Source organism: Hylobates moloch, unplaced genomic scaffold (genome assembly GCF_009828535.3).
Source record: "Hylobates moloch isolate HMO894 unplaced genomic scaffold, HMol_V3 SCAFFOLD_17, whole genome shotgun sequence".
NCBI classification, from domain to species: domain Eukaryota; kingdom Metazoa; phylum Chordata; class Mammalia; order Primates; family Hylobatidae; genus Hylobates; species Hylobates moloch.
This window is the reverse complement of record NW_026652292.1, coordinates 76,259,838-76,285,100: the sequence shown is the minus strand read 5'-3', so window position 1 is coordinate 76,285,100 and position 25,263 is coordinate 76,259,838. Positions and strand designations below refer to the sequence as shown.

General features: G+C 46.8%; 1 long non-coding RNA gene across 2 annotated transcripts in view; it reads right to left on the bottom strand.

The window, feature by feature from the left end:
* Positions 1–25,263, bottom strand: part of LOC116457021 (uncharacterized) — a 55,561-nt gene that overhangs the window by 20,259 nt on the left and 10,039 nt on the right. The window lies entirely within an intron of this gene.

Genomic DNA, 25,263 nt, shown 5'->3' with positions numbered 1-25,263 from the left:
TCTCCTAAAGTTCCTATCTCCCCTTGTCTCTTTTATCATTTTATGTCACAAAAATCCACACGGTAGATAGCTGTGACTGAGGGGCTTCATTTGGACACACTTGTGTGCTCAGCATCCCCCAGGCACTGTGCTAGGCAACGGGAATACAGACACGACACGAGTAGGACATTTCTCCTCCTGTTTACACGGTCTTTGCCGACCCTGGTGGAGACGTGAGCACAGACAGGAGGATTGAATACGGGCAGAGCCAACCAAGGGAGAGGCCCTGAACTCCAACTCGGAGAGGATAAAAGGCCTCCAGAGGAAGCGGCCTGGGAGAGGAGTCTCAGAGGTTAAGAATTTAGTCAGGGAAAAAGGAGAAAGGACTCTAGGGAGAGGAGACAGCTGGACAACAGCAGGAATGGGGATGAGAAATGGGGAGACAGGGAAGCAGACATCGGAGGCAGTGGGAGAGCTCACATTGCAACAAACCAGGGAGCTGCCTCTCTAGAGGTTGACTGGGCTGCCCTCTTGAAATCATTAGAAAGAATGCAGTGTTCGGGAGCACTTTATTTTAGGCTTTGTTTAGACTGAAAGGAAAAGCAAAGACGGTGGTGTGATCCTTAATGAAAGCCTAGCAGACCGGGCACCAGCCAACTGGAAAGCAACAGTCCACTCCTTGGGAAAAGCAAACAGTCGCTCTGGGCCTTGGTGTTTCCATCCATAAATGGGGCTTCCTATGTTATACACCTACTCACTTGATGGAAGCACTAGGGATGAATAAAGACGAAGTTCCCAGGCAAGGTAAGTCTCCAGGGAGCTGTCTCCATCTTTCAAAAGGCCTTTGAGGTCCTCAAGATGAAAGAATCTGTGGACATGAAATTCTGTGATTCTCCAAGAACAAAGTGCCCGGACCGATTTGTAAGCTATGGAAGAAGTGACTCTGGCTTGAAGGGAGAGATGTTGAAGGAGCGTGGAGCCAGGGACGAGGGAAGGCAGGAACACGAGGGGAACCCACAGGTGGTTTATGAAGGGAGCCCTCAGAAACAGAGAGGGGAAAATCAACGATATCACAAAGAACAGAATGTGCAGCTGTCATGGAAGTTGGTGTTTACAAATGTATTTTAATGGCATGAGAATGTGTTTGATAAGAAGTGAAGAAAAGGAAAAAGAGGCAAAATTGCATATGTAGTTAGGTGATTATTATCACAAATATATATACTTACATATATGCACATGTGTACACACATACATATATGCATTATATAGATATAGATACAAATGTAGATATAGCTGTATAGACACACACACACACAGGGGAAAATGATTGGATGGAACTTTGTGTAAAGGAAAACATCCAGGTAGTGGGATCACAGATTTTTATTTTACATGTGATTTTTTTTTCAAATTTGCCAATTTTTTAAGGAAGGGCATGGTATGCTTTGAAATCAGAAAAATGTTTAGAAATGCAGAAAGAAAAAATGGGGCGGGGGAGATAAGGGATGAAAGCTGGAAGTGAAAGGAAAAAGTATTTTGGAAAATAAGAAATTCAGTCCATTTCCCCAAACATTTCACTAACCACACGCTGCATGCCCAGTACAGCACAAGCAGAATAAGATAAAAAATCATGCCCACCCGGGAGCTTCAGTCTGGGACAGGCTGAAAAGTAACAGGCTGTCTAGTACCTGTGGTGTGTGCTAGGGCTAACAGGAAGCTGTGCAAAAACAAAGGTGACCACTCAGTCCAGGAAAACCCAGGAAGCCTTCCTGTTAAGAGGCAACACTTGAACTGAGACTCAAACAAGCAGTGGGAGATGGCCCAATACAGCAAGGATGATGGGGAGGGATGGACAAGGGGAGATAGACATCTAAAGGAGGGCTAACTTGTGAATTCTGTCAGGAGACAATTAAAGAGTGTCCTTCCAGCTGAGCCAGCCAATATGTGGTCCCCAGCGTCAACCCACATGTCTTCAATCTCTGGGGGTTATGAGGTTTATTTGTTTAATATCTTCACATATCAATAGCGTCCTATTGTTTTAAAAGGCCTTTGGATGTTGTCTCATTTTATCCTCTGACAGCTCTCTGATGTAGATATCATCACAATTATCTTTTTATACATGATAAAATTGAAACTTGGGAGCCTGGAGGGAAGCAAATGAAGCCATAAGGGCGAGGCCCTGATGCAATAGAATTGGTGTCCTTGGGAGAATAGGAAGATGCCAGGAGTGTGATGCACAGGAGAAGGACCATGTGAGAATGCAGCAAGAAGGTGGCCTTCTGTAAGCCAAGGAAAGAGACCTCAGGAGACACCAACTCTGCCGACACCTTGATCTTGGACTTTCCAGTCTCCAGAACTGTGAGAAAATAAATTTCTGATTGTTTAAGCCACCCAGTCTGTGACACTTTGTTACGGCAGCCCAAGTAGATTGATACAGGTTCCCATATCAGCTTTATCACTATTAGCTGTGTGACCTTGAACAAGTTGCTTAACCTCTCTGTGCCTCCATTTCCTCAACTGTAAAATGAAGTGGCCAACTTCATAGTGCTGTTGTAAAGAGTATGTGAGTTAATATCTCTATATTAAAAGCACTAAACACCCCTGGCACACAGTAGGTAGTAATAAATAAGGGTTATTTACTATTTTAGTGACCTGCCCAGGGTCATCACACTCTAGCCAGTGCATGGAACAGAAGCTCAGACTTGAACCTGGGACAACACTTGCTTCCCATTGCTCCCCTTAGGTGGATGTCATAAAACCCTTTTGTTTTACAACTATAGAAGCTGAGTCAGACAGACACTCAGTGGTGGAGCTGAGATCTGTCTGGACCTTCCTCTCGAGGCTCCGCTTTCTTCCTCATGGAAGAAAGTTTTGGTTCATTTTTGCCCAAGGGAAGAAGCACACCTGAGCACTGAGGCAAGTCCTGCCAGAAGGCACCTGCCACCCACCCAGGCCTCCACCTTAGAGGCATCCAGACCCAGGAGCCAGTCAGTAGACCCCACAACTGACCGGCCTCCCAGCAGCCTGCACGTTCCTTACAGTCCCAAGGGACCGAAGCATGTGGTTGAGATACCAAGTGTTAATTTACAACGAGAAATGAACTCTCCCGTGGCTGGACATCTAGGCTGCCCCTGTTTTCATCCACTCACTCGGTAAACGCTGCCGAGCATCTGCTATGCTCCAGGCCCTGGGGATGAAATGGGGAGCGATGCAGACTTAACCCCTGCCCCCACGGAGCAGGGAGCCTGAAGAAGGACATGCATTTTAATGAAAGACCTGTGCACGTTCATGTAAATTATGTAACCAGAGTTTTGAACACAGAGGATTCCTGTGGTGTAATCAGAAAAGCAGCTGCAGTTTTGTTTCTCGAAGTCCCTGCCTGCCTGCCCTTGATCCTCTGCCCCGGTGAAAACACCATAATTCCACAACTCTCCTGCACCTTCTTAGGCAATAGAAAGTTCTGCCATCACTCTAAGCCATAATCCTGGTTTCAATTCGGCATCAAATAGCCAATCCCAGGTAATAGCCAAAACTCAGAGCTCAATTTAAACTTGGAATTCTCTTCTCCCTAGCCCAGGCTGGCTCCAGATGGGGCACCCGCCCAGGAAGGGGAATCCATCCTCCTTTGCCCTCTCACTTTCTCCCATGCTGGCTGTTCTTCCTGACCTCACCAGGGTCAAAGTGGGGGAGGGGTAGGCACAGTGGTTCACGCTTGTAATCCCAGCACTTTGGGAGGCCAAGGCGGGTGGATCATTTGAGGTCAGCAGTTTGAGACCAGCCTAGGCAAACATAGTGAAAACTCATCTCTTGGCAAAACAAAAATAATAATAATAATAATAATGACATTTAAGTTAAAAGAAGGAAATAAAAAATATAAAGGTCTTTGCCCTGTCTCTGGAAATGAATGGCTGGGAGTTAAGTCTGCAGCTGGGTCCTAGGCCCCTAGCTCTCCTGCCTTCCCATCCATTGCACTCCATTCCCACTCCTGAAACAGGCATAGCTGGGAGAGTCTGGCTGGGAAGGAGAGTGGCAGCTGTCACAGAGGTCAACCGACCACCACCCTCACTTGTCACCTAGACCACCTGACCTGACCTCAGAGGTCCGTTCCAGCCAGAGCATGCAGAAGCGACAGCCCCAACTGAAACATGGCAGAAAAAAGACAGCTGCCCCTCTGCTCACGATGAGCTGCTTGAAGGACTTCCTTGAGCCTCCTCCACTGAAGGCCCCTAGGATCAATCCCACCTCCCTGATGAGGAAACTGAGACCAAGTAGCAGAAAGGACTTGATCAAGGATGTGGCTACTAAAGGGCCAGGGTGGAGCTCATGACTTCACATCACCTGCTGTGAGGGGATGACTTGTGTTCCCAAAAAAATCTATGTGTTGAAGTCCTAACCCCCAGGGCTTCAGAATGTGGGTGTATTTGGAAATAGAGCCTTTACAGAGGTAATTAAAGTTAAATTAGGTCATTAGGGTGGGCCCTAATCTAATCTGATCAGTGTCCTTATAAGGAGAGGATTTTAGGACACAGACACACAGAGGGAAGAACATGTGAGGACACAGGGAGAAGGGGGTTGTCTGCAAGTCAAGGAGACGGGCCTCAAAAGAAACCAACCCTGTCGACACCTTGATCTCAGACTTTTAGCTTCCAGAATTGTAAGAAAACACATTTCCATTGCTTAAGCCCCCAAGTCTACAGTACTTTGTCATGGCAGCCCCAGCAGACTACTATCCCCATCCTGCCCTGGGCATACATCGTCTTATTTTATCTTCACAAGAAGCCCTTGGGGTAGATATGCTATTCCCATTCTATGAGTAAGCCAGCTGAGTGAAGTTACTCTTGAGTTAACTCAGCCAATGAAACTATTAAGAGGGAGAATCAACAGAAATCAAAGGAAAGGCTGGACACAGGGGCTCACACCTATGATCCTAGCATTTAGGGAGGCAGAAGCAGAAGGATAGCTTGAGCCCAGGGGTTTGAGACCAGCCTGGGCAACATAGCGAGATCCTGTACAAAAACAAAAACAAAACAAAAGACAAAGAAAGAGAATGAAAAGGAAATAAAAAGTGTAAAACTTTAAAGAAATAGGCACAGTACTTTGTTCTACTGTTAGAGTAACCCCGTCAGCTAACACATCACTTAGATGAAAATTAACATAGGATGCTCAAGTCTGCAGGGCTTTTTGCAGCCATGGTGTCAAAGTCAAATGTCTCAGCTTGGAACAGCCATACAGTCTCCTAGATGAAACATAAGTGCAAAGAGCTTTAAATGCCAAAGACCATGCTCCGTCCACAGTACCTTCCATGGCCGCCCCCTGCTCAGATAATTCTGGGTACTTTCACATCCAGCAATTGTATGGAAACACAGACATTCATAGGTGCATGTATGTGATAAGTATATATATAAATTATCTATTTATTAATGTAATAATATACAAATGTATGCAATGTGACCACCTCTGTCCTGGATGCCGTCTAAGGATCATACTCCACCTAAGCAAGGCAGCACGATGTGGAGTTTTCTACAGCATTGGAGTCCAACAGACGTGGGTATGAATCTGGCCCTGGCAGTTCCTAGCTCTGCCTCCTTGAGCAAGTCACTTGCAAGTTCCAGGCAAGGCCTGAAGATGTATCATGGGTTTGCACTTCCTCTCTATGCATTTCTGCCATCACCCTGAGAAGAGAGTCCCCAAGTGGTTGATGTTCCTTCAGAGATAACAAAAAATGAGTATACACACAGCAAAGCCATCCCAGCCAAGCTCAGCCACCAGACTCCCAGCTTGAAGGAGAACCGCCCAGCTGAGGCCAGCCCAAATGCACTGCCCCAGATGACTTCTACCCCCATAAGAAGTAAATATTGATTGTTGAATGCTTCCGAATATTGTGGTTGTTTGTTACACCGCATTACCAGGCAATAGTTGACTAAAACAGGCTATCAATGGGACTTAAAAATAGTTGTACATCATCACACACAGCTTTAAATTGGTAATCAGTTGCTCCTGGTATAGCTTGAGAGAGGAAGATAGGCCCTTTGCCTTTATGACTAAAATCCTAGTAATGACAAAACCAACAGTGAAAGTCAGGTGGCATAGACTCGGAGTCCAAAACCAAGTGTCATCACTCAGTAACTAAGTGACCTTGGCCAAGTTACTCAACCTCCCTGTCTTTCAGTTAATAAGCTGGATAATAATTGTTCCTAAAGAATAGGACTGTGTGGGAATTGTATGAGTTCCTATATGTGCAGCATTTAACACAGTATCTGGCACATATTGCTAGTTACTGCTATGCACTGAGCACCTACTTCATTCTAGGCCCCAGGCTGGGCACCCTGCCTTGTTATTGCTCATCTTCTCTACAAATCTATGAGCCCCATGTACCAATGAGCTCAGCGAGGCTGATCCATACAAATCTCTCCACCTTCATTTCTACCCCTAGTCCAAACTCTGGAATGCTCTTCCTTTGGGGCCCCTACCTATCTTCTTGAGACCTCAGCTTTGCTTTCACATCTTCAGAGATATTTTTCTACCCTGCCAGCAGCCCATCCGCCCTCTGATAGCCTTTCACAACACCAGGTACCTGCCTGTCTTGCAGCTGCATCACTCAGGATAGGCCAGGCTCTGCTGCAGTAACAAACAAGCTCTGAATCTCAGTGGTTTAACAAAGGTTTATTTCCCCTCATGCTATGTGTTCATTGTGGGATGCCAGGGGGTGGGAGTGTAATTCATCGGAGCCACTCTGGGACCCAAGCCTAGAAGAGGCTTAATTTAATACCCGCTTCCACACTCACTGCCGCAGTGGAAAGGGAATGTGGCAAACGGTGCACTGGCTTGTAAAGCTTCTACCCATCACTGAGACACATGGCCCTTATGCTTGCATTTCATGGGCCAGACAAGTCATGGACATGCCTAACTTCAAATGGGGTGGGAAAGTACAATCATACCATGTGTCCAACAAGAAATGAGGGGACAAGCTGGGTGCAGTGGCTCACGCCTGTAATCTCAGCACTTTGGGAGGCTGAGGCAGGTGGATCACTTGAGGTCAGGAGTTTGAGACAGCCGGGCCAACATGGTAAAACCCTGTCTCTACTAAAAATACAAAAAGAAAAAAACCCGTCTCTACTAAAAATACCAAAAAAAAAAAAAAAAAAAATTAGCCAGGCATGGTGGCGCACACCTGTAGTTCCAGCTACTCAGGAGTCTAAGGCAGGAGAATCACTTGAACCTGGGAGGCGGAGGTTACAGTGAGCCAAGATCATGTCACTGCACTCCAGCCTGGGCGACAGAGTGAGACTCCACCTCCAAAAAAGAAAAAAAGAAGGAAATGAGGGGACATCCCTGGTAACTGCCATGATGGTTTTGAATGTCCACATATTTGTGTGACTCTGATGAATATCTACCCCTCCACTAGACTATGGCTCCTAGGAACAGGGCCCATCTGGTTTAGCTCATCTTTGCATCCCTTGTGCTTTGCACACAGTAGGTACTCAATAAAATTTGTTGAGTACATTATTGAAAAGTGACTATTCCAAAGTCACCTTGTGGGAAGATCTGAACTTCAACCCATATCTATATAATATAAAAACTTTTATCCACATTGCTATACCAGTGTTTACTTCATTGGTCTGAATTTTATTAACAATGATTAAATGTGGTACCCTCTTTTGAACTGTTAAGTGTGTGTGTGTGTGTGTGTGTGTGTGTGTGTGTTTAGAGATAGGCTATCACTCTGTTTTCCAGGCTGGAGTGCAGAGGTGCAATTATAGCTCACTGTAGCCTCAAACTCTTGGGCTCAAGTGATCCTCCAGCCTCAGCCTCCGGAGTAGCTACAGGCACATAGCACCACACTGAGCTAATTTTTTAGTTTTTTATAGAGAGAGGGTCTCGATATGTTGTCCAGAATGGAAATCCTGGCTTCAAGCAATCCTCCTGCCTCGGCCTCCCAAAGCACTGGGATTTCAGGCATGAGCCACTGTGCCTGGCCCTGAACTGTTTTGGTTTTTTTTGTTTGTTTGTTTTTAATTCTGAAAAGAGTTTAGGTAGGAATGGAAGGATTAGTTCATGTCTCGGTGGGAATTATTAATAATTCAGCCATACATTTTTTCTCAAAATCTGGCTTAGCTCTACCTGAGAAGCTGTATGTGGGGTGCAGGTGCTGGTATGGATCATGGGTTTAATTAATGAGATAAGGACGAAAAACAGGAAGGGGATAGTGCTCATTTAGAACCTTTACCACCTGCATAACAGTTTGAGATGAGATGACTTTTGAAGGACAACCTTTGAACATTCCCTGGTTTTGCCCACAGTAGACTCTGCTCGAAAAAGTGACACAACCTCAGTTGGATAATCCATGTCCCTTCCTTAGAAGGCACTGTCATTAAGCAACTAAGTCATCTATGCAAGTTGAGCACACAAGTAAAACAAGGACTCTGTAGAAATATAACTTTCCCTTTTCTTAATTGTGGCTGGAAGTAATTTTGCCAAAAGTAAGCAGGCCGTGGATATGAAATACTTTTACGAAAGTTACCACCACACAGCACCCTGTCATTCTCAGGGTCTTGTGCAAGGGGATACCAAAGTGCCCTCTTGTGTAGAACCGGAGAACTACAAGCCCACTGCGGTCATCGCTGCTCAAAGGCATCCTTTATTTACATCTTGCAAGGGGAATACATGTTTTGCAAAGTATGTTTCCTAATACTTCTTCTTTGTTGTCAACCACAAGTATCTCAAACAACATCGGGTGGCTAAAAGATGTGTATTAACTGCTGGATTGTTAGCGGTGTGGGAAAAGTGAGAAAAGATGGCTGTAAACTGATATACGGTACTGACAGTAACATGTCCACGGTAATGAAGCTATTCAGATATTTTCAGTAATTACAGCCTTTGCTAACTGCCGGCTTGAATTGCATAATGGGAAAAAGGGAAGAATGTTTTGTTTTTAAGGAAAAGAGAAGACACACTTGGAAAGCGGCTGGAGCTAAAGGTGGGGGCGGGGAGTGTTAATGCAGCACAGACATTTTGGCTCCGAGAGGCTAAAGAATTCAGCGGAGAGACTTTTTCCAAGATGAATAAACGTATTTTAAAGTGATCTGCGATTCATTTCACATATCGATTTTCAAAAGCCTCACTGAGAAGCGCACTCAGGTAGAGCATTTAAATTTAGCCTGGAGATTTTCTGAGTCTGAAAATACATTTCTGCAGACTTTACTACATGTGGCTCAGAAGTAGCCATATCAACACAAGAGATTTTTTAACCTCAAAGACACGGCATCGCTGGCACTTTTACTGGCTTCATACTTGAGGTCGATGTAAATCAGGAGCTCCCAGGAAAACGCCCACACCCCAGCCCTGCTTGCACCCTAAGCTGGGTGGGAGACCTCCTGCCGGCAATATCCCTCTGAATGAGGTTTCCCAGCTCAAAATGTCAAAGAATTTCTTATCAAGTCGGAGCCTTTTTTTTTTTTTTTGGTGGGGAGGAAGGCAAGGCACTGGGAAAGACTCACAACCTCACAACAGATATGATCCTAGTCATAAAGAATCAGTAACTGCCAGTAACGCTACATATTTAAGAACAGGAAAAGACAGACAAGAAAAGAGGGAATTTTTTAAAAAACATTACTAAAGAATATGACATAGAAGAGTGAAATTGAGAAGGTAAGGAGGAGGGGGAAGGATGTAAAAACTATGACAATACACGCGTTATTCAAAAAGTAGCCTTTCTTCTGCATGAGGCCGCCATGCCGAGTGCCACTTACTTGAGAATGGCTGTGACACTGGTGCTCATGGGAAGCTGTGGGAAATAAGTTTGCTCCCTTAGAGAAGAAATGGCTGTGAAAATTCTCTGAAGGGGTAAGTGAAGACCTTTCTGGAAATGTCCTCCTGAAGCCGACTCTTCCATATGGATTTGGGGGAAGATGCACACTTGGGTGTGTTTCTCCATCATCTTTTATAGTGGCACCCCCACTCTCTCAGTTGTTTACTTTGAGGCAAACACTGTCCTACCTCAGCTCGCCTCCTCTTTTCTCCAAATGTCATTTGAAAATTTGAAAAAAGTAAATTTAAATGAACTCTTTTTTTTTTTTTTTGGTCGGAGGGCCCAAAAGAACTGAAATAGCCCCAGGAAACCCAACTACAAGAGAGTCCTTAGGAAAGGGAGTAGGAAAGGGGGTGGTTTGCTTCTAAAATAACAACTGTGCCCTGTTTCCAATCTCCTCAGTGCTCGACGGTGATCAATGCTGGCTTCTTGGAAATGGACGGTATTAGCCATGAACTCCCCACAGCAGTTGGAAGCCGAGAGCCTTGTGCATGGATACACACACAGGTAATGATTCGAACCGGAATCTTTCCCCACATGGTGGTATTTTTGGCTTAATCGTAAGCTAAATTGTATAAAAGGGCTTCTTTCTCTCAAGTACCTATTGGACTGATATGGAAATTGCCCTCGAAGTAAACAAGTAGGGAAGTGGGGGTGCTGCTATAAAAGATGATGGAGAAGCACACTGAAGTGTGCATGAATCATGTGCCCTCCATTACAACTCCTGTCTGAAGTCAGTGCAGACTCCAGCTGGGGAGCAGCACACCCTCCAGCAGAGTCTGAAATGACCTGCTTTGTAAAATGTGAACTCTATGACAGTACACCTTTCTCTCTATTTTCTTTTTAGCTGAGAAACTCATTTGTAAAAGATCAAAGCATTTGTTAAGCCAACTTTAGCATCTTCTTGTTATCCTTCACTTTGTTTTGGATGCTAAGTTGGCCTCATTCTAAAATGCTTTTTTGCTTATTATTTATTCCATTTATTTGAGATAGCCTCTCTTCTTAAATCCATCCTAGAGTGATTTCTAGGGAATTAATAGAGATATAAATATTATAGTTCTTTTCTACTTTTTATAGAAATGCCCCCATATAATATGCCTATCATTACGCTTACATTAAAACACGCACACACACACCAGATCTTGCCTTACAAATTTCAGGAAAAGTGAGACTGTAACATAGTATAACATTTGCTGTAAATCATTGTAAATACCTCTTAATTCTCTTAGCTCCAGGCCCAAGATGCTATCTGCAAAAGGAGATATTTCAGAGCTCAGAAACTCCTCCTCTGCCAAAAGCCCCCATAAAAGCCACTAGAATCACAGGCAGCCACCTCACCAACCCACCTGCTTAGGAAAGAACAAAAGCAGGGGAGGCTCCTTGGTGAAACTGCAACTCCACAGTAACAATTGAAAGTATCTTCATAACATGGTGCAAACTAGGAGGTGGGAGGAGGCAGAGAAATTTGATCTTTATTAAAAAGATTCAAAGATTCAATGGAGGAATTTCAAAGAGACTGGGGGCCCAAGGTGGGGAGCAGGGGAATGACTTAGAAAGGTAATAAAGTGTGATCTTTCAGATGCCCCTGCAGGAATAAAGGACAGAGAGAGAACGATTCTTAGATATTCTCATCTTCTTATTCTGTTGTGTTGTAAACAAATAAGAGAGTAGCTTCAAGAAGATGGAGCTGGAAATGACAGAAAAGATGGGTGGATGGGTGGATGAATGGATGGGTGGATAGATGGATGGGCGGATAACCGGATGGGTGAATGGGTGGATGGGTAGATGGATAGGTGGGTGGATGAATGGCTGGATAGATGCATGGATGGGTGGATAGATGATGGATGGATGGATGGATGGATGGATGGATGGATGGATGGACTGATGGATGGGTAGGTGGATTAAATGTATAAGACCAGTAGACAGATGGGTGGATAGCTGTACAGGTGAGTGAGTGGGTAGATGGGTGAGTAAGTGGGTGGGTGATAGGTAGATGGATAGGTGGATGGAAGAAAGGGTGGGTAAGTGAGCAGGTGGATGGATAGGTGGATGGGTAGGTGTTTGGAAGGAAGAAGGGTAGGTGGGTGGGTAAAGAGAATAAGCCCTTTCCTGTTCTTACATGTAATTTCATTACAGCATGTCCCCCTCAATATTCACAGGTCTTCCATTTTGAAAATTGCTGTCAAGTGCTGAATATAGTAAAATAGGCACTCACACACCCACTGCTAGTGGACATGGAAATTGGTACAACTTTTCCAGATGATAAAGCTTATTAAGAATCTTTAAAAGGCTGGTGCACCCACATGTTCATAACTGCATTATTCACGATAGCCAAAAGGTGGGAACAGCCCAAATGTCCACGACAGATGAATTGATAAATAAAAGGTAATACATATGAGATCGCGCCACTGCACTGCAACCTGGGTGACAGAGTGAGACTTGGTCCCAAAAAAAAATAAAAAAAAAGGTAATACATACACATGCAATGGAATATTATTCAGCCTCAAAAAGGAAGGGAATACTGATACATGCCACAGCATGGATGGAGCTCGAGGACATTATGCCAAATGAAATAATCATCACAAAAAGACAAATACTGTACTTGTCTGAAGTCCCTAGAGGGGACTGACTAGGCTTAAATCTCATCTTACAAGGAGTTGATAAAAGCAGTATCACCTCCTCTGGAAGGGGCTGGAAAGTAACTGGAAGCCCAGCAGACCCCTCACTCCCAATCCCCCACCCATAAGGAGCCTGCCCTCTCCCAGCCCAGTTGACAGTAGGTATTTATGCTCTGAGACCCAGAGATGCTGTTCTGTGTATGATGACCCTAATGGCTGGCAAGCCAAGATGCTGTTTGGAGGAGGACATAAATTAGACCTGGAATTTTCAGGATAAACATCTTCAAGATTTATTCCTGCAACCACTCCCATGAGCACTGGTTTCAGAGTAATCACAAGGCTTCTAGGAAAAAAGGCTTCTGCACATTTTTTCTGGAGCCAAGGTGCTGGGAAAAGGTCACAGGCCCATCCTCAAAGCTCACCAGAGAGAAAGGTCCCTTCTGAATGGCAGGAGCTCTCACCCTGGTCGGGAGACTGCTCTGAGAATGAAGCAGTTGGGAGGCCTCCAAGCTTGGAGTTTTCCCCTGGTCAACTCCTTAGCAAAGGCTTTTTTTTATTCCACCAACTTCTGCTTCAAGAATTAGCTTTAGCCATGTCCAGGGTAGCGCAAAGTGCTTGGGTTTTGTAAGCTAGAGGTAGGTTTGGGAGCCAGCAGGAGGATACAGAACACATTTCCTCTTTTGTAGAGACAGGGTTTCCCCATGTTGCTCAGGCTGTTGTTGAACTCCTGGGCTCAAGCAATCCATCGGCCTTGGCCTCCCAAAGTGTTGAGATTACAGGCATTAGCCACCGTGCCAGGTGGGAATCATTATTTAACAATGGCAGCCTGAGGCTCAGGACACCAAAGTAAGTTGACCAAGACCACAATGCTAAGCAGAGGAAGAACCAGGATTTGAACTCAGATCTGCCTGACTGTTAAGCCCTTGGTTTTTCATTGTTCTATGCTGCCTGCCTCTTGAACACAACCGATCACACTGAGGTGCAATTCTGCCTCTCCAGGGCTGCCTCCGTGGCAGGGCTCAGGCCTGGGCCTGGAAGGAGCCAGCACTAGGATCTGGGTACCAGATGCCCATGGCCAGAGCCAACTGGGAAGATGCTGAGTGACACTCATGCAGCCAGTCTGTTACTGGAAACAGGTCCTGATCCAGAACCCAAGAGAGGGTTCTTGGGTCTTGCTGGAGAAAGAATTTGAGTTGAAACCATAAAGTGAAAGCAAGTTTATTAAGAAAGCCAAGGAATAAAGAATGGGTACTCCATAGGCACAGCAGCCCTGAGGGCTGCTGGCTGTCCACTTTTATGGTCATTTCCTGATTATATGCTAAACAAGGGGTGAATTATTCATGAGTTTTCCAGGGGGTGGGCAGTTCCCAGAGCTGAGGATTCCTTCCCTTTTTAGACCATATAGGGTAACTTCCTGACGTTGCCGAGGCATTTGTAAACTGTCCTGGTGCTGGGGGGAGTGTCTTTTAGCATGCTAATGCAATATAACTAGCATATAATGAGCCATAAGGATGACCAAAGGTCACTTTCATCACCATCTTGGTTTTGGAGGGATTTGGCCGGCTTCTTTACTGCCACTTGTTTTATCAGCAAGGTCTTTATGATCGGTTTCTTGTGCTGACTTCCTATCTCATCCAGTGACTCAGAATGCCTAACCTCGTCACCCAGGTGTGGTGGCTCACGCCTGTAATCCCAGCACTTTGTGAGGCCGAGGCGGGCGGATCACGAGGTCAGGAGATCGAGACCATCCTGGCTAACATGGTGAAACCCCGTCTCTACTAAAAATACAAAAAATTAGCCAGGCATGGTGGCACGTGCCTGTAATCCCAGCTACTCTGGAGGCTGAGGCAGGAGAATGGCGTGAACCTGGGAGGCGGAGCTTGCAGTGAGCCGAGATTGCACCACTGCACTCCAGCCTGGGTGACATAGTGAGACTCTGTCTCAAAAAAAAAAAACAAAACAAACAAACAAACAAAAAAAACGCCTAACCTCCTGGGAATGCGGCCCAGCAGGTCTCAGCCTTATTTTACCCAGCCCCTATTCAAGATGGAGTTGCTCTGTTTCCAGCACCTCTGACCAAATCCAGCCTCATTCATTCATTCATCAACAAATGTTCATTGAGTGCCTGCAGTGAGCCAGGTGCTGTTGTAGGCACCGGGAAAACAGTGGAGAAAAAGTACAATTGTCGCAGCCCTCATGAAGCTTGTATCCTACTGGGCAGAGCCAGACCACGAAAATAAAACAGGAATCGTGTCAGCTGGCTGGTCATGAGTTCTATGAAGGAAAGTAAAATGGGGGAGGGTGAAGGTAAGGGGCGGGGTCACCGTTGCCCATAAGCTGGTCAGGAAAGGCCTTTCTGCTCAGAGACCTAGAGGAAGCTAGAAATAGTGGGGAAGGGAGAACGGCCTTCCAAAATCCCCAAGGCGGTGGGAAGAACATGTTGAGAATGGAGCCAAGGCTGCTTCGGAGGAACGGAGACGGGCGAGCAGAGCGCCCACTGGCGTCGAGGAACGGAAATGCCACAGCTGTGAAGTCCGGAAAATGCTGAACCCTCCCGAAATGAAGGCGGGCTTCCTCACTGAGGGGTGTCTAGGGCCTCAGGAAGGAGGCAGAGGATACCAAGCTCCCAAGCCTAGCCAACCCCAGAATTTTTGGGGAGGGAACACATATCCAGGATAAACACTCCTCAGAAAACACGTTGGAACCTCAGAAAAGGGGTTTCTGCGATTTTCGGCAGGAGCTGTTTTCTAAGCTAGAAAAGACAGTGAGGTCTCTCGTCCTCGAGCTGTGGGCCTGGGGAAAGGAGACCAAATCCTCAATGAGCACAGCTCCCGCCTCTGCCTCGTGGAGGCAACGAGGTTAAAAAAGGGCCGCGTGTGAACGTGGGTTAGCGCCGGCACCTCTCTCAGCCTCAACTTGATAGTACTGGCTAGGCTGGACTTTTGTGAGGATTAAATGACTTAACTTGTGGCAAAATTGTCAGGCAAACTGTAAAGTGCTGAAGACATATGAGTCATATTTGTATCTCCCCCCAATGGCTTAACATCTTCAAAATATGTTTTATGTCAACTGGGGCAAAACCTTAATCAAATTAGTGACTTTAAGGATAAAAATATTGACCTTGAGGACAATAATAAAAATTCACACTAAAAATATCAAAAACAACAAAAGCTTCATCTACGACTTGTCTGTGCCTGGCCCATTTACATATATTAGAACTAGTCACAGCAACCCTGTGGGGTAGACATTACCTTTTTCACTTTCTAGATAGGAAACCCAAGCATCAGAGAGGTTCAATAACCTGTCCAAGGACACACTGCAGGCGAAGATGCCACTGGGAGGATATTTGTTCATTAATTTAAGAAATATCTGCTTGCTACTTTCTCTGTCCTGTTCTCTGAGGTTTCGGAGAGGACCTCCCGCACCATCTATTACCTTCAAATAAGTCACTGTGGTGAAATGAAGTGATGATACAGACATACAAAATGTACTGCAGAAACAAACTCAGGCCTGGAGGAAAAGAAGGCTCCCTGGAGGAGGTGATGCCAGCGCTGAGCTTTGGAAATGAGTGGGAGGCAATTTGGAGACAGAGGAAGAAAAGGGGCCTTCCAGGGTAAGCGAACAGCTCCAGAAAATACATCCAATGGAGAACGGCAGCCTAGACCTTCTCAGTCAAACCCCGTCTTCTGCCCTCAAGCAGAGCCATTCCTGGTGCCTGGAGAGTAGGGAACCTCATGGGAAAACGCGCTCACTTCTTCTCAGGGCATTGGTTTTGGACAGTGGTTTTGAAAGTGTTCTCCGCAAACCAGCAACGTCAGCGTGACCTGGGAGCTTACTAGAGACACAAATCCTCAGGTTCCACCCGAGACTTGTGGAACGAGAGCCTCTGCAGGAGGGGCCCCGCGATCTGCATTTTAACGAGCCCCGATTCTGATGCGCTGGAAGGGAAGGTCTGAGAACGTCATGTACGGGACTCTGATCAGCCCAATCAGCGAGAATGTTAGAATCTCAGGTCCCACCCCGGACCCACTGATTCAGAATCTACATTTCACGAGATCCCCAGGAAATCGTATGCATATTAACATTCGAAAAGCTGGGTAACACCCAAATTCGGAATGACGCCTCCTCGCAGCTGTAAAACTCCAACAGAAACTCTTGGGAAAATCATCCAACCTTTTATTTCTTCTTCTGAGAAAACTCCCAGGTGGGAGGGAAGCCCGTCAGGCTCAATTAGGGCCGTGAGACCCTTTGATTCTTTCCAATCTCCCGATAAGAACGCGGAGCCAAGGGGCGCTGGGGACAGACCTCTCCCAATAAGGGGAAAGTGCTTCCCTCCAGGAGGCAGGAAGCCAAACAGTGCTCTTCTGCCAGCTCGGCCAAGGAACGTCCCCATCGTGTAGCCTCTGGAATTGGGAAGAAAATTCCTTGCAAATTCCACGGCCATCTCAAGCCAGTGCGAAAACGCAAGGGCAGCCCAACGTGGTGCAGCTCAGCTCAAAATGAGTTCAAAACAATTACCAGCCAACATGTGTTTCCTATGAATGGTGCAAGTGTTAAAACGGATTTAATTTTCTTTTGTAAATAAAGAGGCCCATCCAGACCGGCCTGTTTATCTCCCTGGGAGAGATGAAAGTGTTTCATCTGCCAGTAGCCTCTGCCCGCTGCGGAGGTTGGGGGCAGCTCTCTGGACCCCATGTGTTCTCTATCTTGTAATCCAAAGTCATCTTTCCCATGTGGAACTGTTTGAGCACCATGAGGTCTTTTCTCGAAGTCTTACTTTTACTTATCTAAAATAGTACTCCCTTTTTTTTTCTTAAACATATTAGTGATTCATAAACAGTAAAATTAGTCTGCTAGAAGCTGATGGAGGTATTCATCCTGGTGGCGCCTGCTTTCCTGGGTTAGTAGTTAAAATAAATCATTGCTGTCACAATGGAATTCAGGCCTAAAAATCACCTGTAGGAATCCTCACCATCCCCCCTTTCACCTCCCCCAGGCCTCCAGAGCATCTAGGATCAAAGCTATCTTCCTCACTCCAGCTGAGGGGGAGAGAAGGGAGGAGAAGGAGGAGGAGGCACAAAAGGAAAATCCCAGAAGTTATACCAAACCAGGAAATTAATGTCTTTGCTCTATTGTTGAAACTGGAAGCACAAAAGTATGAGGCCAATTTATGATATTAGTGTTTCTAAAGCAAAATATGATTAACCACTTCATTATGTAAAGTTGTTTCCACTTAACCTCTTTGTGCTGGCAACCAGAACTTTTTTTTTTTAACTGCAAATTTAATAAATTCCAACATGCCCAAACTTCCTGACTTCCACTGTCCACCACTGGTTTCTTTGGAAACTTCAATAGCGAGAGATAACTGGCGAGGTCTGCTCTGCCTACCTTCTTGGCACATGCCATAATCCAGGATCAGGCAAATAAGCTTTCATCTTCGAAGCACTTAAGTTAATTACGTGGAGGCCGGTGGAGGCCCCGGAGCGGGTTCTGCGCACAGCCCTCCCGAAGCCAAACATCATAGGATCCAGATGCAAACCCTTGGCAACTTAAGCCCAACAAATTTCCTTTGTCAAGAAATGCAAACAGCCAAACACTGAAGCATAGGCTACTTCAGTGAGTCGGCCTCCTTGGGCGCTAAGGCCTGCAGAGCCCAGGCCAGAAACCCAGATCAGAAATGATTCAAATGCGCAAGTGGTCAGGACCTAGCTGGTTCTCAGGAGGACCTTGGGTTGTTCAATTTCATTTTGGATGGGTTACCGACCGTGCGTGCTTGCCTCCTTTTGACAATTTGAAAAGAACACATCCCAGAAGTGAGGATGTGAGGGGAATGTGTTGTGGGGTGCAGGGGGAGTGCTATTCCCCCATCCAGCGGAGTTCTCACTGCAGGGTTTCTGCCAAGACTCCTGAGCCCTTCCACTCCTTCTGACTCCTTCCTATCTGTCCCATCTACAATCATCTCTTTTCCTGGACCCCTCTACAGACCCAAGCACCGTGTTTGGGGGTGTCTGCGTCTGTCCTCTGTTCCCATTGGGCACTGCACAGCCCATGCTCATCATCTGGAATTTTCAAGATAGGGCAACCTCCTGCCCTGGCTGCATGCTCCAGGTTCCATGAGAGGGACATTCATAGCCGTCTTCGTCCCTCCTGCCTTGCAGTTTGGCTTGGACTGCGTGGGTGAACCTGCCTGATTCTGGGGTGGCCAGAGGAGGTGCACTGGTGCAGCACTTATCCGACACAGTCACCAGCTTCTAGACACAGCACAGTGGATACTTTGGTGCTGTCCACCTGACTTCAGTGGATTTAGAGCTCAGGCAGATTCAGAGGAGAGGGGTGTGCTTGGTTAGCATCTTACTGCAGGTTGAATTGTGTCTCCACAAAAGATATGTTCAAATCCTAGCCTGTAGTGCCTGTGAATGTCACCTTACTTGGAAATAGGCCCTTTGCAGATGCAATCAAGGTAAAATGAGGTCACATCAATTAGGATGGGTCCTAATCCCATGACTGGTGTCCTGATAAGAAGAGGAAGATTTGGACACAGAAACAGACAGAGAAGGAGGCATGTGAAGAAAGAGGCAGAGATGACAGCCATAAGCCAAGGAAGGCCAAGGATTACAAGCAATCACAGAGGCTGGAAGAGGAGAGAAAGGATCCCCCACCCCCAAGAGCTTCAGAGGGAACATGGACTCGAGGACATGTGGATTTCACTTCCAGCTCCCAGAACTAGGGGGGAATCATTTCTGTTGTTTTAAGCCACCCAGTTTGTGGCACTTTGTACAGCAGCCACAGGAAACTAACACACCTCCTAAAGCCTCAATGATAATCACCTGCTTATGGTTTCCCAAGTGGACTCTGAGCATTGCAGGGGGAGAAAACTATAACCTTTCCTCCCTCATGGGACACCCCTATAACAAAAGACATATTAACAAGAGAAAAGTGCGATGCATTGATTCCATCTAAGTTTTATGTGACATGCGAACCTCCAGAAATCAAGACTCAAAGACACAGGAAAACGATGCATTTTTCTGCCTAGGTTTGCGGGAGAGCGGACAGTCGTGTGACTGGAGAGAGGTGGTGTGATCTCAGGGTCAGAAACTGGAGGTGCTCAGCAAGGTCCTGTTTGTTCAGATGCTTCTTGGCATGTCTGTGTCTTCATTCCTTTCCTCTGGGTACAGGTCAGGAAACCTGTCAGATGAGGGTCTCTACTTTCAGGGGAGTGGGTCAGAGAATCCTTCCATGCCAGCGGTCATATAGCAAGGCCTGGGAAAGGCAGATAGTGGCCTTCCTGCTTCTGCTGTTTTCTCCATTTCTGAGGTCCTATGTCTTGGGGTGGCATGTCCTGCACACTGTCAGCAACAGGGGGAGTGGGGACCAGGTTGTCCACAGCTTTGCCTGCTCTCTTTACTGGCACATAGTAGGGCTTCAGTATGAGCAGTGAAGCCTGCACTCACTCAGCTGGACATATGAGCCCTGCCCACGAGTGTCCGGCTGCCTCTTGCATTTCATCACCGGCCCCTAGGCCCCATCCGCTCAGCCTCAGCTACCCTGGGTCTTTGCATGTTCCTGGACTGGCACTGGGATGCCTTGCCAGCCCCCAGCCCTCAACTAGTCTGTTCTCCCTCCCTGTCTAATCCATCCTGCTTCTACACCTGGCCAGCTCTCACTCAACTGGCAAGACCCAACTCGACCCTGCTTCAAGGCTCCAACAGAGCTTCCCCAAGCCCCATCCAGCCTGGCTCAGGGCCTCCCTCTGTGTCCCCACAGCCCCTCACACAGCACCTGTCATACAGTACTGTCATTGTCCATTCACAGGACTCACCCACAACCACCTGAGGGCAGGGGTCGTGCACCACTCACCTCCGGGCCCCCAGCCTTCTGCCAGCCAATGATGCATGGGATGCGTGTTGAGTGAATAAATGCCTAAAATGAATAAATGCTCCATAAATAACTGAGTAAATCTCAACAGTCTCCCCAAACATGCATCCATATGAATCCCAACTTCACCTCAAAGGTCACATCTCCACATAGGAACAGAAATAGGAGAAAAGGAAACCAGCAAGGCCTTCTGTCCCCTAAAAGAGCAAAGATAAATAAAGGGGAAAATCCCTGTAAATTCTCTATGTTGGGCTCCCTTTAAGCTGGACATGAAACATGCCTCATGAGCCCTTGCTTTTCGGTATGTGCATGTAAGAAAATTATATATTTCTTTCCTTTTTTTTTTTGTTTTGAGACGGAGTTTCGCTCTTGTTGCCCAGGCTGGAGTACAATGGCGCAATCTCAGCTCACCGCAATCTCTGCGTCCCCAATTCCCCGGTTCAAGCGATTCTCCTGCCTCAGCTAATTTTGTATTTTCAGTAGAGACAGGGTTTCTCCATGTTGGTCAGGCTGGTCTCGAACTCCTGACCTCAGGTGACCTGCCCGCCTCAGCCTCCCAAAGTGCTGGGATTACAGGTGTGAGCCACCGTGCCTGGTGAGAAAATTATAATTTGTCTAGCTGTAGAAAATTCTCTTCTTCATGAGCTTCCAAAACCATCTTATCAGTGTGCAATTTTGACTGTTTGCTTTCTCCTGAATGAATATTGTTGCTGGCAGGAACAGCGATATGATTAATTCCGTGTGGGTGGTTAGCTTGGGATGACCAAGAGGGGCCCACTGGATAACTTCGTAACATTGACGCTGGGAAGAAAAGTTCCAGATGCGGGTTGGTGTTTAATTTTTCACGGGGTCCCGAATCTAGGAAGAATCTTTCTAAGTTAAATGGCCAATCACTAAATATTTCCCAATGACCACAACCCACCCAGAAGGGGAAGTTAGGGCAGGCTGTGTTCTCTTCGTGTGAGAGTTTTTATCCTAAACTTTGTCCTGGACAAAGTGGCCGGCGACACAGCAGCCATGACTGTGTCACTGCACTCTCCACTTCCATCCACAACTTCTTGCCAAGCCGCAAATTTGCCATTCTCTGTTTCCTCTGCCTGACACTACACTCCCTTCCTGCGTTGGCCCTGCCACCTACTCCTCCTGCAGGTCTCAGCTTAAGTGTTTCCTCCTCAGGAGACCTTTGAGCCCCATTCCAGCTCAGCCCCTCCTGCAGGCCCTTGTGTGATGGTCCCCAGGTAAGGTGACTGCATCTGCCCTGGCCACACCACACTCCACCACCCAGGACCACACCTGGCACAGAGTGAGATCTCAATATCCAGAAAGTAAAAACAGCTTGGCTGTCTCTTTGCAGCCTCTGGCTTAGTGAAAGGCACACACTGGCAGGAGAACAGAAACTGTCATTCATGTATAGTGACTCTAAGAGAGACCCAGAATAATCGTGGCTTAACAAGAGAGAGGTTTGTTTCTCTCTCACCAGGGACCCAAGCTTCCTCTGTCTTCTTGTTCTGTCTAACAGGAAACTCCCACTCATGGCCCAATATGGTTCCTCTGGCTCCTGCCCTCACATCTGCACTCCAGCCAGTGAGAAGAAAAGGGGCAGAGGAAGGACATGCCCTGCAAGTTGCACACATCACTTTGGTTCACAGCTCATTGGCTGGAACCTGATCCCATGGCCACACCTGGCTGCAAGGGGGTCTGGGAAAGTAGGCATCAGCTAGGCAGCCACATGCCAGCTGAGAACTCAATTACTGTAGAAGCAGGAGAGAATGGACAGTGGGGGACAGTGGGGTACTGCCACCTCCAGGGATCATCCTGAGTAACTCTCACCATCCTCTCCTCACAGTCTCTAACCAGTCACCATGTCCTTGTCCCTTGGGTTTAACCTTCCAAGTGTCCTCATCCCTCAGCTGGAATGCCACAGTAGTCCCCTCCCCCACCAGCCCTGCCACCCCACCACAGCCACACTGGCCCCAATCTATCCTCCATATCTGAGAGTCCATGTGGTACAACCCTGTGGTGGGCAATTTGGAAATATATATCAAAATTGCAAATTCCCATGGAGCCCTTGACCCAGCAATTGTATATCTAGGAATGTGTCCTACTATGCTGCTTATGTGCAGGCAAAATGCTGCTATCCATTGTGGTCCAGCGCTATTCAGTGCAGGGCTGTGTATAACAGAGAACAACTAGAAACAACCCAATAGCCGTCCTTATGGGATTGTGAATAAATCATAGTATACCTGTGCATTGAGACCCTACCTATTACTCAAAAAAAAAAAAAAAAGGAAAGGCTAGGTAGGTGTGGTGTCTCACTCCTGTAATTCCAGCACTTTGGGAGGCCGAGGTGGGAGAATGCCTTAAGCCTAGGAGTTCAAGACCAGCCTGAGCAACATAAGGAGATCCATGTCTCTACCAAAAATTTAAAACTTAGCCAGGCGTGGTGGCATGCACATGAAGTTTCAGCTTCTTGGAAGGCTGAAGCAGGAGGATCACTTGAGCCAGGAAGGTCAAGGAGAGTGCAGGGAGCTGTGATTGTGCCACCGCACTCCAGTCTGGGTAAGACAGCAAGACCCTGTCTCCAAAAAAAAAAAAAAAAAAAAAAAAATCGTGTTCTGTGTTCTGATATGCAAAGATCTTCAAGATAAACTATTAGAAAAGAGATTCATGGTTGCCAGGGCAATAAAGGAAATAGAAAGAGCTGGGCATGATGACTCATACCTGTAATCCCAGCACTTTGGGAGGCTGGGGTGGCAGATCACTTGAGATCAGGAGTTCTAGACCAGCCGAGCCAACATGGTGAAACCCTGTCTCTACTAAAAATACAAAAATTGGGCTGGGTGTGATGGCTCACGCCTGTAATCCCAGCGCTTTGGGAGGCCAAAGAGGGTGGGTCATGAGATCAGGAGCTCAAGACCAGCCTGGCCAAGATGGTGAAACACGGTCTCTATTAAAAATACAAAAATTAGCCAGGCATGGTGGCAGGTGCCTGTAATCCCAGCTACTCGGGAGGCTGAGGCAGAGAATTGCTTGAACTTGGGAGGTGGAGGTTGCAGTGAGCCCATATCGCGCCACTGCACTCCAGCCTGGGTAACAGAGCAAGATTCTCTCAAAAAAAAAAAAAAAAAAAAAAAAAGGGAAGTAGAAAGTCAGGATTCTTTCTGGGGTGATGAGAGTATTTTAGAATGAGATAGTGGTCACAGTTACACAACTCTGTAAACATACTGAAAAACCACTGAACTATACACTTTAAAGGGTAAATTTTTCATCACTAAGCAAAAAAAACCAGGTGCAGAATGACACCATAATATTTTGTGCAAACAGGAAACATAAGAATCTTCATTCACCATTGTTTCACTTAGACTCTGAAAGGCGACACAGAAAACTAACCTGGGAGACTAATGAAAATGGGAGTGGGGACGTCAAAGGGAAACTTTTCCGTTTCCCTCACATGTTTGTTGGTTTGTGAGCCATGTGACTGTACTGTTGATTGAAATGTTTTAATTAAAGAAACGGACCCTGAAGTGGCTCCCTGCTGCCTCCAGGGTCAAGTACAAGATTTTGAGGCTGCAAAACAGTCTGGTCTCTGACTCACATCCTGCACAACCCCTGTTCCCCGCCCCAGCCTCTCTGTGTCATCATTCTGTGTATCCTTGCTCTGGCTGTTCCTTCTACCAAAAACGCTGTTCCCCAAGCTGTTAACCTACTCACTCCCCAATATAGCTATAGCCACAAAGCAGATGGGTAAGGCGTCGACCTTCATGGGTCCAAAGCCAGGCTCAAACTCTTCCTAGCTGGACAATCTGGGTAATTACCATGTGCAAAATGGGAGCCACAAATACCACCTGCCTTGTGCAAGAAGCTGCGCGTGCCTGGCACATAGGGCCCAGTGGGTGGTGGATGTTTTTATTCAGTTCAATCACAAAAGTAAAGAGAAGCAGGGGCACCTGGTGGGAGGAGCCTCTCCTTTACCTCCATTTATCTCGGGGCTGGAAAAACTAAACACTTGTTTTCTTAACCTCCTTTTAGGTCAGGCATGGCCAAGTGGAGGTTCCAGTGATCTACTGCTGCCAGTTATCTTTCGGCCAGTGTGGAGGTTCTAGTACCCACCGCTGTCCAACCAAACACCTCTTAACTTAGGAGCCTAGGACAACCTCTGTATTTTGCTGATGGTTTTGTGGGTCAGGCAGTCCGGAAGAGCCAGCTGGGTGGCTGTCTCTGCTCTACGTGGGCCCAGTTAAGGTGGCGGGGGCTGAAGGGCCCACCTCCAGGATGGCCTCCTCACCCCGTGTCTGGAGCCTCAGACCCCTGAGCTCCCCCATCTCTCCAGGTGGCTCTTCCTTCTCCAGAGTTTCTCCTAACATGGCAGCCTCTGAGTTATCTGACTTCTTGCAGAGTGGAGGGAGGAGGTGGAAGCTCCCAGCCAGTTACAGGCCACACTTGGAGCTGTGCACAGACAATTCCGTTGTGTTCTAAGTAGTCATAGAATCTTTCCAGGTTCAAGACAGTGGAGAAAGAACCCCTACCTTTTTTTTTTTTTTTTTTTGAGACAGAGTTTCACTCTGTTGCCCAGGCTGAAGTGCAGTGACGTGATCTCTGCTCATTGCAACTTCTGCCTCCTGGGCTCAAGCGATTTTCCTGCCTCAGCCTCCCAAGTAACTGAGATTAGAAACACCTACCATCACACCCAGCCAATTTTTGTATTTTTAGTGTAGACCGGTTTTCACCATGTTGGCCAGGCTGGTTTCGATCTCCTGACCTCAGGTGATCCACCTGCCTCAGCCTCCCAAAGTGCTGGGATTACAGGCATGAGCCACCACTCTCGGCCCAGCCCCTACCTCTTGATGGGGGAGTGGCAAGGGCACCATGCAGAAGAGCATGTGTAATGGGAAATATCACTGGGACCATCTTTGGAAAATACAATCTGCCATGCTGGGCTAAGCAGAAGCCTTTAGCAGATTCTGGAAAGCTTTGACTTTTTCAGTG